Source organism: Pinus tabuliformis, chromosome 8 (assembly GCF_031772625.1).
Source record: "Pinus tabuliformis cultivar Carrire ecotype Pingquan chromosome 8, CPIR1, whole genome shotgun sequence".
In the NCBI taxonomy this organism is placed as follows: domain Eukaryota; kingdom Viridiplantae; phylum Streptophyta; class Pinopsida; order Pinales; family Pinaceae; genus Pinus; species Pinus tabuliformis.
Genome location: NC_142294.1, coordinates 1,937,828,298 through 1,937,841,062, shown reverse-complemented (window position 1 = coordinate 1,937,841,062; position 12,765 = coordinate 1,937,828,298).

Sequence of the window (12,765 nt, the reverse complement as noted above, 5' to 3'; positions counted from 1 at the left end):
ACCTTTTCAACCATTCACAATTGCTAGTCGACCTCTTCAGAGCTAGTTCTCCCTAATTTCGGGTATTTAAACCATAATTCACTGGAAAAACTCTCAAATTTCAGAACCAGTTACTGTGTTTGTTAGTTAAATTAAAGATTAATTAAAGCAACTCAAGTAACTTGACCCACCTGGAATTGAACCATCATTGCCCTAAAAAATAGAAAACCACCTTCCCCATTCTCAAATCCACAAGAACTGAGAATGGATGCCCCAATTGCCATGGACATGAGACCAATTTCCTCTCCTCACCTAGACTTAGACCACCTCCCCCTAGCTGATAAAGATTTTTAAATCAAGGACACCTCTGTCCATGAATCCCCTCTCAAATTATACTGCCGATACAGAGACCAATACCTGAACCATGCTGATTAAATTGGTCTTTGGGAGTCCAGTTTTCCCAAGTACCAATTCCTTGAAGTCCACTTTTTTCCAGAAATTGTTCATTACTACCATGCAAACTATATCCCCAGCCAAAGAGCAGTGATGTCCCCTAACCAAACTGTACTTTTCACCATCACTGCTGACTTAATAAATGAGATGCTACAACTTCAACCTGGCGAAAACCTAACCCCTATCTCAATTGGAGACCTATTAGACCGATTTCCCAAGCTTGCCACTGTAAAACTTGCTAAGATGTTCCAAACCTTCATCGGGGAGGAAAAGTATATCCCAAAAGATCCTCCTCCATATGTGGCTACCATATTTTCCCCATTTGTTCAGGACATTGTAGCAATGATATCTAGTGTCCTAGGTTACACCACCAGCGAGTATATAGATGAAATCATACTCGATTTGATTTCCATCTTCACTCCAGGACAACCTCTTACTGTAATGTATGATTGTGCCAAGTTTATCGCTAATAGGATGCATGACCAATTTCTAAGGATGAGTAATGAGAGAGTCTTTAAGTATTCTTCTGTCTTGTATCACCTTTTTCTATACTACCAAGCAAATAAGTTCCCCTTTACTCTCCAAAAACTTGACACAAAAGTTCACCCTAGATCAGTAATTTTCTAGACTCCATTGATCCATAAATGTAATTCTTCATATTCATATACAGACTTCATAGACCTATTTGTACATTCCATTGTGACAATGCTTCTAGGAAGCCCTCCTCCAAGAATCAGTTGAGATATAAGGAGGATCTTGCAACTCTCCAAATAGCACAAAGTGGGGGATTGGTACTTGTACCAAAACCACACTAAGATTAGAATTTATGGCTGTGAGTTGGCCCCATATAAACTACCCGAATACCTCCCAATGAGGTTATTTTCTTTGGAGTACTACACGCAAATAATCAATTTAGATGATGTGCACTTTGTTAGAACCAAAAAGAAGGCCCAACTCAGGATCAGAGACCAATTAGGCCCCTTTATTTGTAATAGCAAAGAAGCTGGAAAGGAGGTAGACCAAATCCTTCAAAGACTAAATATGAAACGGAGCTTCATGTGGAGATATGATCCCTTGGAATTCATCTGCAACAGAAGACAGAAAAACAAGATGGCTCCCTACATTCACCACCTAATCCTTGAAATAGAAAAATATGCAAATCAATTGGAATGGGTGGGGAATACTTTAGTGGACAGGGATAGCACTGAAGTTTCTGTTAAAAACACTCTAATTGATCTAGAGAAATAGCTTGATGGGGGTTCTTTCCTGGAGGTGCCAGGAGAATCACAAGCCCAAGGAGGATCACAGGTCCAAGAAGAATCATAGGTACAACAAGAGTCAGAAGCACCAGAAGAGTCAGAAGAACCAGACCTATCAGAGGGACCAGAGAAAATGGATAGGCCAGAGGCCACCATGAGTAACCCCCTAGCCTTACAGACACCTCTAAATGAGGAGAAAAGCCTCAAAAGAAACAAGGAAGGGGCCACTACCCCAGGAAGAGAAATATCACAAGCCTATGCAGAGATAAGCCAGGCAAAGAGATAAAGAATAAATCTTGTTTCTAAACAGGAACATACAAAGGAGACAACTGATGTTACAAGCACCGAAAGAGAAGGGAGTAGGCATGCCACTCCCACTGGAGGCATCCTAGAACCTTCCACATCACATACCTAGATATTGGAAAGACAACAAAGTGTGGATGTATCCTCTTTCAGGATGTCAGCAGATAAAGACCAGGACATCAAAGAAAGATACAAAGAAATAAAAGCCAGAAATGAGAGGCTGAAAGCCCAGACCTGTGCACCGTACTTGAAGATGACCCCTACCAATCAGACAAGGCTTATGTCAGCCTATGATGTAAAAGAGGGGAAAATACAGATGACATTCATGAAGCCCACTACTCAGCAACCAAGAACAGCAACAGACTTCAAAAAGATAAACTTCAAAGTACCGGCAAAGGAAATTCATCCTATTGACCAGATTGAGCTGCATAAGTAGACAGGGGAGATGATTTACTCCACCTTGACAGAGAAAGCCATCGCTTCCCACCAATTGCAAAACTCCTTGAATAATATATCGACACAGTTCCAGTTGTAAAAGGCCTTTTCACAGGCCAAAGATACCATAATCAAGTCCCTAGAGGACTTAGTCATTATGTTGGGACACAATCCCAAAGATGTAAAGGCCACAAAAAAATTAATAAAGAAGAAGAATGATGATATAGTTGCTCTGAAGAAACAACTAAAGATTCCCCAGTTGCATCACCCACAAACAGTAGAAGTCCTGGAGGCACGAAAAGGACATGAAGAGCTCATGGACTTGGTCCTAAAGCTAAATGACCAACTAAAAGAGACAGAGAAGGAATTCAAAATTTTGATTCAGTCCAAACAAAGTGACCTGGCAACAACTTCCACAACTTCCATTCCCACAGTGGCAATAACAGTTCCTTCTACATTGGTAGCATCATTGGCACCAACAGCTCCACCTGCCACAACACTGCCAATCACAATTGAATCTACAGCATCAGGCACACCAATAGAGCTAGTAAAAGCCATGGAGGAAATGTCAATCCAGGAAACAGAGATCAAAAGGCTAAAGGAGAAAGTGGCAAGCTAAGAAACTGACTGTAAGATTTCCCAAATTCAATGGAGAGAAGAAACACAGAAAGCCCTAAGGAAGGGTGAGAAAATCAAAGTCCTAGAGAAAGATTTGACATTGAAGAAACCACTAGGATAGACTAAAGAAATGCTCTGGGCCAATATCATTAACTCTGTCAATGATATTTGGCCATCAATTCAAGTTATATTTGAGAAAACTGAATTGGTGAAGGTAGCCACTGACGCTATCCAGAAAGTAAGAGAAGAATTAGGAGACCAACCAGAGGATGCTAATAGACTCATCCGCCTTCTAAACAGTAAGAACAGGCATGAGCTCCATGAGCTTGATGTAGAGGATAGGACTGAAGCCATCCTAGAGGTTAAAAATATTCTTTCCAAAAGAAACTTTATGCTTAATTTAGAAGAAAAGTGCCACAACATGCAGGTGGCCATTGACAGGTTCATGGCCAAATTTCAAATTTTGAGGGACAAAGGCCTTCCTAGTCCTATGGTCATCCATGATAAACTCATGACCCAATTGGACTACATTGACAGACTTAGGAAATTGGCTAAGGAACAAGCCAATACTTCAGGTATAAAAGCCCTGCCAACTAGAAAATTATTATATGATACTTTGGAAAATCTATTTTTCCTAGAAAATGAGGTGAAACATCTGTTTGTCACTAAGCCCAATTTTTCTAAATACATAGAGGCAGATGAAATTTACAGAACAACGTTGAAAGTGAAGTTACCTGAGGATGAATGGTGGGAAAAAATGACAAATTTACTTTGAAAATTTTTACAGAAGAAAGTTACCACAGTAAATCTAAAGGCAACCAAGTGAAACAGGTAAAAGATAGATCAACAGGGTAAAATAGTAGCAGAGTCAAAGAGTATCAGTGAAAGATCAAAGTAAAGAAGACTCCAGCGTGGAAATACCCCAACCATCAACCAGCTTAAAGGGCTTAAAGCTCAATAGAAACAACCAGCACTACCACAATAAAAGGGACAACATGATGTAGTTTTCCATCTGTCTCTATCTTCATGCTTGAAGATATTTTGATTCCCTAGATTAAATCTTAGATTGTTATGAGATATTTTGTAAATATTTTTTGTATAAATACTTCATATTTATAAGTATTTAGGGTGGATTCCAAGACATTTATATAGACTTTTTATGTCAATTCTAAGTTCTATTGTATCAATGACTGGATTGGCTTGCTGGATCAAGGAATAAAGCTCAGATATTTTACAGGATTCTTGTGTAAAGCAATATACAAATAAGTATTTTCTCATGTTTATTGTTATTTCTATTATGTGTTTCCATAATCTTGTTTGTTTCTATCAAATCTAAATGTATGACATGGAATGATATTTCAAAAATTGCTTGAATGCACTCTGTCTTAATTTTTTACATTTTAAATGCTTTCTACTAAACTATCTTAGTTAGGGAATTCTTAATTACTCCCTTGCTTCCATAGTTTCTCCCCCTGGTCTATAGCAAAGGATTCTTAATTTCCCTTTGTTCATGATCACCTGATTTCTTTCATTCTGATCCCAATCCAAGGATTCTTCATTGCCCTTTCACCTTGGTTAGAACCATCTCATCCATTAGACCTGAAGATTTTCCTTTTGCTTTGCTAGCCTACCCTGTGAACATTCCCTTTAATGATCTGGTCCAGTTATGCTATCCTTTGATTGACTCCATAGCCCAATGGCTTTAAGACCTAGCTCTATCCATCTGTTCCAAGAATTCCACCACCCAACCTTCAGTTTAAAATCAAAACCCCATGAACACTAAGAACTAGCCTAAAATATAATTAAAACAAAGCTAAATCATAAAGAGAGAGCCCTCTCTGGACTTAGGTTGGATAGACCCTGAGCCTAAAATATTGGTTTGTGTTACCTCGAATGATTCCTTCTTTTAATAACTTCTAGGGAAAACTTCTGAGTGATAACAAGACCCATCAGTAACATTGAATCTCAAAATCAATCAACACTACAGTACATCCAACAAATACATTTGCATCAACCAATCACTCAAACTCATCAACATTGAAGCAAATCACAATCAATCAATTTGAACAATCATATCACTATCACCAGAACATAGAGATGAACCCAGAACTCTGCATCAAAAACCAACACCAACTACAACTTCAAAGAACATATGTCATAATATATACACTACTTCAAAGTGCCGAACCAATGTGTATACACACTTTTAACAAGGCGAACAATCATATAGATCTACAAATAATAACTTATAACTTTGCAACTATTCCAAACTTCACATATACTCAGATCATAGAATATAAAGGATAAAACATGTGTTAGCAATTAGATCTAGACTATCCATTATCAGACGACATAATGATAATTCATTTAATGTCTTATGATCTTGATCCATCATTAGATCTCATCCGTCATCAAACACTCAGGTGCATACTTAGTTTAGATTAAGCACAACATCTAAAACCCATAACATGCATATTTTCTTTTGATCTAACTCTTCATAAGATATTCATTACTTTCCGGCTTAGCCCTTTGATATTCTCCTCCTTATATACTTAGTTCCTTTTTCAATACCTCAGACCAAATCCATAGTTATGTTGCTGGTATTCTTATATGGTATCAATATTCTTTGTCGCGCTCATTACCATGGGTAGCAACCCCTGGTATTCATTATCCTTAATTTTCCATCCCATACATGCTTTTCCTTCTGTGAAAGTGCATGCATACATATACACTAATATTGTTCTCTGAACCCACTTGTATATGCTACTTGGCCAAGGTGAAACAACGTATACAACTTAAACCATTCTCTTTCCTTAGTTTCTAGATTCTGATCTATAATCCTTTATTGTTACCTTTGAATTGACCTGTTGCACTATAAATTGCCATCATACATTACTTATTCATTTCTAGGTATCATATATGTCAGTTTCTATCAAGGACAACACTTGTATCATAATGCTAACAATATCCTCCTTTGGACTTGATGGCAACCATATTGGTGTTTATTACGTCAAGCTGTAGAACATGTTAGATATATCAAACAACACCGAGATACTCTCCCCCTTTGACATCAAGGGAAAAGGGTAGATCAATATATTCTCTCCCTTAGAGATGCACTATGTTGTCCATGCTCCCCCTAAGCACATGCAAAGTCTATAAAGATAATTTTTTTTAATAGAATAACATGACTCTATAACTCAACTATGTGAGTATGAACTTCCTATCACTAATGACTCATACATACATCAATCACCCAACCAAGTGGGTATATACCAAATGTTTATACATGAAAATTTGCAATTACTACATCATCCTTCCCATGTATAGATTGGTTACAAATTACATCATAGGTCTTTGCATGACCTTTACATCAAATAATTTTTTATGACATCGAAGACCAAGGACATAGACAAGACCATGATAGTTATCAACAACTATCATACATCATATATGATCTACACCATAAGCATCTATCAGCAACATTAACAAACTGTATATGTCCATCATCAAAAGAGTCATTTGAATCAAAACAACTATGTGGATCAAGCAATATAAGTATCATCTGAGATTTCATCATAGGCCACCTCTGTCTTCAACATAGTATGATGCAATATTTCAATAACATAAGCATCTTAGAAAATAGTCTTTCGAATCACAAAAGTCTTAGATCTAACATAAGCATCATTATGCACCAACGTCTTGTGAAGTAGAACATAATTCCAACAATTCATTATTACAAGCATAGAATATGCTCCCCCTAAACCTGTGCCAACTATTAACTATTAGATCTGATAATTGAATTTTTCAGTAAAAGTTATCAAGGCATCATCATCAACTAGTTATTCATCAAGTCATCAACAACTTATGAGGGCCAAAAGTACTTCTACATATCATCAATGGACTGTAATTATCATCAATTAGAATAGAAAAGATAGTTGATAGGTGACTGAACAATATCAGACCCCTTTTCCTGAGTCTATCCCACTACTTCTTCATCAAACCAACATATACGCAACTATGCAGCTTCTAACTCACGTACATATGTGACCTGTCTTCATAATAACTGCGTATGAGAATTGGAATATTGAAGTTTCACACTTTTAGCTCCCCCTGAGTGTGTTATGTCTGTATACTGAGCTATTCCATATCTTTCTATCTTTAATTCCTTCTTCTTCCATACCTTGGAGTGTGATGATGTTTTCTCCTTTTGGTATGTTCGCTAAAATTTGCTCCTGCGTTCTTTTAAAATATGCCCGATCTTGTTACAAGAATAACATCTTATATGTTTCATATTCCTTCTATAGCAATCAATGGCTCTGTGACCAAACATATTTCAAGAAAAAAAATATCCCTTAAAGTACCTAGAAGCTGATGATCTTTTTGTGTGACGGTTATTAGCTTCAAACATTCTACTTCTGCATTTGGATGCAACATGTCCAAAATTATGACATCTAAAACATTCAACATTATTCATCAAAGGAAAGAATTGATTAACACTTCCATAGTTAGAAGTAAGTGATTTTCTTTGAAGACTTTATTTCCTTGGTTGTTGATGGGGTTGACCTCTTATCTCCTTATTGAGAATTTCAGATTTTGCATTAGAGTTCCTTGCCTCTACTAATAATATTATCTATAATATTAGTACTATCTTGAAATCATAACAGTTTATCCTTTTCTTCTAATTTACCTTTTAAGATATTTACCTCAACATGATATTGGTCTTCCTTTTCCAGATACTGTTTCTTCATGATTTATTCAACTTTTCTTTCTTCTTCCACTTCTTTTCTTAATTTGAGAATATAATTTTCTTGTTCTTCAAATGCTTGAAGTAGTTCTTCATTCTGCATATTTGAATTTTCAAGATCTTCTTTTAGAAGACGACCTAAGCTTCAAGACCTTCACAGTAATTGGTTCTTTATTTAAGTTCCTTGGTTGTTGTATTCTTTTCATTCTCTTCATTTCTCAATGATGTCACTTCATCCTGCAGCCTTTGACATTGATCTTCCTTTTCCTTGTACTACTTCCTTATTTTCTTTCCTTCCTCCAACTGAGTTTTTAACCTTGTAATCTCTTCTTTGTAGGAACATTCCCTTTTATCAAAGAGATCTTGTTGATCTCTAACTTTATCTATGAGAATTTTAACTTTTGCCTTCATTATATTTCTCACACATTCACTATCTTTAATATAACAAAGAAAGGGATCACTAGAGGACAAAAAATTAGTACCTGATAATTCGTTTGCTTGTTCATCTTCATTCTGAGGTGATTTTGAATATTTTCTTCCACCTAATAGCGAATTGTCTCTAACACTGTCACTGTTTCTTTGAGGTGTCTTCTTCTTTTGAGTTGTTTTCTTCTTTTTCTTCTTTCCCATTGTTACAATGGATCTCCTTCAAGCGATCAAGCTTCTACCAAAGGACCAACTCTAATACCAATTGTTGGAAATAATAACAAGAGGGGGGGGGGGTGAATCAGTATTTACAAATCAATAACTTTTTCCATTTCATAATCAGATTTATATATGATGCTTCAGTGAAGGGAACTCATGTGTGCATGAAATTTTTCTTAAGGCAACTAGCATATATCCAGTAAACTTATGATTCAATTAATTCATCATATGTTGACCTTTAATCAGTGCATCAATACTTTATTAAACAGTAACCATGTGCAGTAATAACATAATAAAACATCACACATAAGCAACACATGAACACCAAGATTTAAGGTGGAAACCCAATGTGAGAGAAAAACCACCTACTGTTGTCGTCTCTGTCTTATTTTAATATAAAGAAATCTATTTACAATCTTGTATTGGTGTAGACTCATACTAGTACATAGGCACCCACCCAAAGAAAGCTATAACCTTCTCTCATTCTCCAGCTTCTACTGGAAGGAAGCTACAACCCCCTAGCTCTTGTACTAGACGATATGTTTACCAGTACATAGGCGCCGACCTATAGAAGGCTCCAACCTTCACTTGTTCTCCAGCTACTACTGGAAGGGAGCTCCAACCCCTTAGCTCTTGCACTGGCTGATATTTTTACTAGTATGTAGGTGCCAACCTACAGAAGGCTCCTACCTTCTCTCTTCCTCCAAGGACCACATTTCATAAATTTTGAGACTAGATACTCCTGGTACACAACAACACAATATGTAGGCCATGTTTCATTAAATTTTCATACTGGACCCATGAGTAACATTGAAGCTCAAAATCAATCACCACTGCAATACATCCAACAAATACATCTGCATCAACCAATCACTGAAACCCATCAAAACTGAAGCAAATCACAATCAATCAATATGAACAATCAGATCACTATCACTAGAACACAGAGCTAAACCCAGAACTCTGCATCAACACCAACACCAACTGTAACTTCAAAGAACATGTCATAATGTATACACTACTTTGAAGTGCTGAACCAGCATATATATGTGCCTTCAACAAGGCGAACTAGTGTATAAATCTGCATATAATAACTTATAACTTCACAACTATTCCAGACTTCACATATACTCAGATCATAGCATATAAAGGATAAAACATGTGTTAGGAATCAGATCTAGACTATCCATTATCAGACCACATAATGATAATTCATTTCAAGTCTTATGATCCTGATCCATCATTAGATCTCATCCATCATCAAACACTCAGGTGAATACTTAGTTCAGATTAAGCACATCATCTAAAACACATAACTTGCATATTTTCTTTTGATCTAAATCTTCGTAAGATATTCATTAGTTTCCCACTTAGCCCTTTGATCTTCTCCTCCTTATATACTTAGATCCTTTTTAAATACATAGGACCAAAACCATAGTTATGTTGTTGGTATTCTTTGATGGTATCGATATTATTTTCTACGCTCATTACCATGGGTCAATACCATGGTAGGAACCCCTGGTATTCATTATCCTTAATTTTCCATCCCATACATGCTTTTCCTTCTGTGAAAGTGTGTGCAAATGTCTACGCTACTTTTATTCTCTGAACCCACTTGTATACACTACTTAGACAAGGTTAAACAACGTATACAACTTAAACCATTCTCTTTCCTCAGTTTCTGGATTCTGATCTATAATCCTTTATTTTTACCTCTGAATTGACCTGTTGCACTGCGACCTACCATCATACATCACTAATTCATTTCTTGGTATCATATATATGAGTTGCCATCAAGGACAACACCTGTATCATAATACCAACAAGTAGTACGACAACAAGGTTTTCTCAGAGGACTTCACCCTTGCGGGGAGACTTTTCCAATTACCCACCAACAATTCATCGATGACATTATACTTTTATATCAAGTCTCCTTGTATGAAGCAACAATACTCAAATAGATCTTATTCACGTTTATGAATGCCTTAGGTACTAATAGTGAGAAGTCCAATGTATATTTCTTTGGTACTAGCCTTGTTGTTTAGACTCATTTGACTTGTGTTCTTGGGTTCCAAATTAGTAGTATACTAGGAAAATACTTGGGAGTCCGTCTTGTTTTCAATTCTTTAAGGATATCTTGCTGGAAAGGTGTAATTCAAAATATTTTGAATAGATTAAAGAGTTGGGCCTTCAAATCTCTTAATTTGGCAGATCATCTATTCTTGCTTAAATCTATGCTTCAATCTATCCAAATATATAAGTTGTCAGTTCTGATAGCTCCCAAATATGTGTGCAACAATATTTCTACATTATTCAGGGATTTCTTATGGAGGGGCTTGAAGAATGTTAATAAATTGGAATTGGTGGCCTGAAAAAGATATGCATTCCAAATTTGTTAGGGGGTCTAGGCCTATAGTATCCAAAGATATTAAGCAAAGCACTTGGAGTGAAACTATGGTGGTGATGCTTCCACGAAGGATCAGATGTTTGGAATCAAATATCGACTAAAAAATATGGGTCTTCTCATTCCCATTTAGATAAGTTAAGAGATGAGGGTTTCCATTTAGGATCCTCTATATGGAAATTGACACATAACAATCGAGGATTAATCCAGATTCATGCTTTTTGGGAGATTCAAAATGAAGGTATTGCTTTCTTCTGGAAGGATTCATGTCAATAGTTTCCAAAGTTATGTGAAAGGAATGACATTAGAGATATCCTAGTCCTTACCATAGAACAACACCACTCAATGGTGGTTTATTTCTGGAAACGGGAAACCCAATATACTCAGTGGAGGGTCTAGAAGAATCAAGAAGATTAGTTGAACTCTCATCATCTATCTCAATGGAATGCCCTCGCTTAGTAACTGTAGAATCGAAAGATCATCATCGATAGAGAACAAAAACCTGCATTGGGGATATATGACAAGGGGTATGTTTACCCTTAAGGAAGCATACTCATTACTTGTTGAACACCACCTTCTACCATGAGAGGCCCCATGGAGGAAAGTTTGGATGTAATGAATTTGGCCTAAGGTAGCACAATTCTTGTGGTTAGTGAGGCAATGAAGCATTCTGACATGGGACCAAATTCAATGCAAAGTATTTCAAGAGCCTTCCCTTTTCATTATGTGTAGACTTCAAGAAGAAACAAAGGAGGGCCTCTTAAACAACTATCATTTCTCTGAATCCATTTGGAGGAGAGGTATTGAAATATTTGGAAAATATGATCAGTCCGCCCCCACAATCTAATTGAGTCCCTGGAGAAATGGAGGACCAATGTATTCATGAGCCTGGTGGTAAATAAAGAGTGGCTCTTAACTACATGGTTTATTAAGTTGTTTGGAATGAAAGAAATAGGAGAATTGTAAAAAATAACAAGAAATGGAAGAATTCTTTGCATACTATCTAAAAAATATTAGAGAAACTATCCTTGCAGAGACTTGGCATCAAGACGATTAGAAGACCAAACTGGAGGAAGCAATTATCTTGAATAAATTAGATATTACCCCATCTATGTTGTCCCTTGTGATGAGGATCATCAATAGGTATATCACAAGGGTCATAATGCCATCCTCCAACTTTAGAATTATCTCTTTCTCACATTTATTTACAATTTTTGTTATATTATGCTTAGAGATGACGATAAAAGATGTGTTGCTATGTCATGTGGCCTAACATGGTTTAAATGAAAGAATTGGGACAATTTTGAGATAATTTCAATGTAGGAGCTCAGAGTAGACAATAGGAAGAGATTATAGAAGGATGTCTACCTCCTTAACTCCTTCAATCAGCCAAGATCACCACTTTGTCTCTCATCAACTCAAAGTCATTGGCAGCCAAGCCAATTCAGTTCAAGGAAGATCTAGATCCACCTTTATCGAGTTTTGAGAGACAAACATCTCTATTTTCTAGGGAGCTATTGGTAGCTACTCTTTTATATAAACAAACATGCCAAGGAACTAATTAAGATTCAGATTTTGTTTTCAGCTAAGAGGCTATTGAGCTCAAGCACTTGTGATTGCTATTTTTGACTTATTATGTGATGTATTTAGCATTTCTGCAATGATAATGAGAAGTTTCTTGTTGATCCATCATTGATTTAGTTCAGATGGTTGAGGCTCTTGGGTTTGGACCCAACCCTAGTAGATTAGGTCCCTCTTGTGTATTGATATTCTTCTTTATCTTAGAATGTTTATTAGTTGTTGCACTTTAGTAGAATATAATTCCTCAAAAAACCTATGATTGTGCCTCCATCTCATCTCTCTCATGGGACCTTGACTAGAGGAATCCACAATCACAGCCCAAAAACATTATGTGATGATTTCTT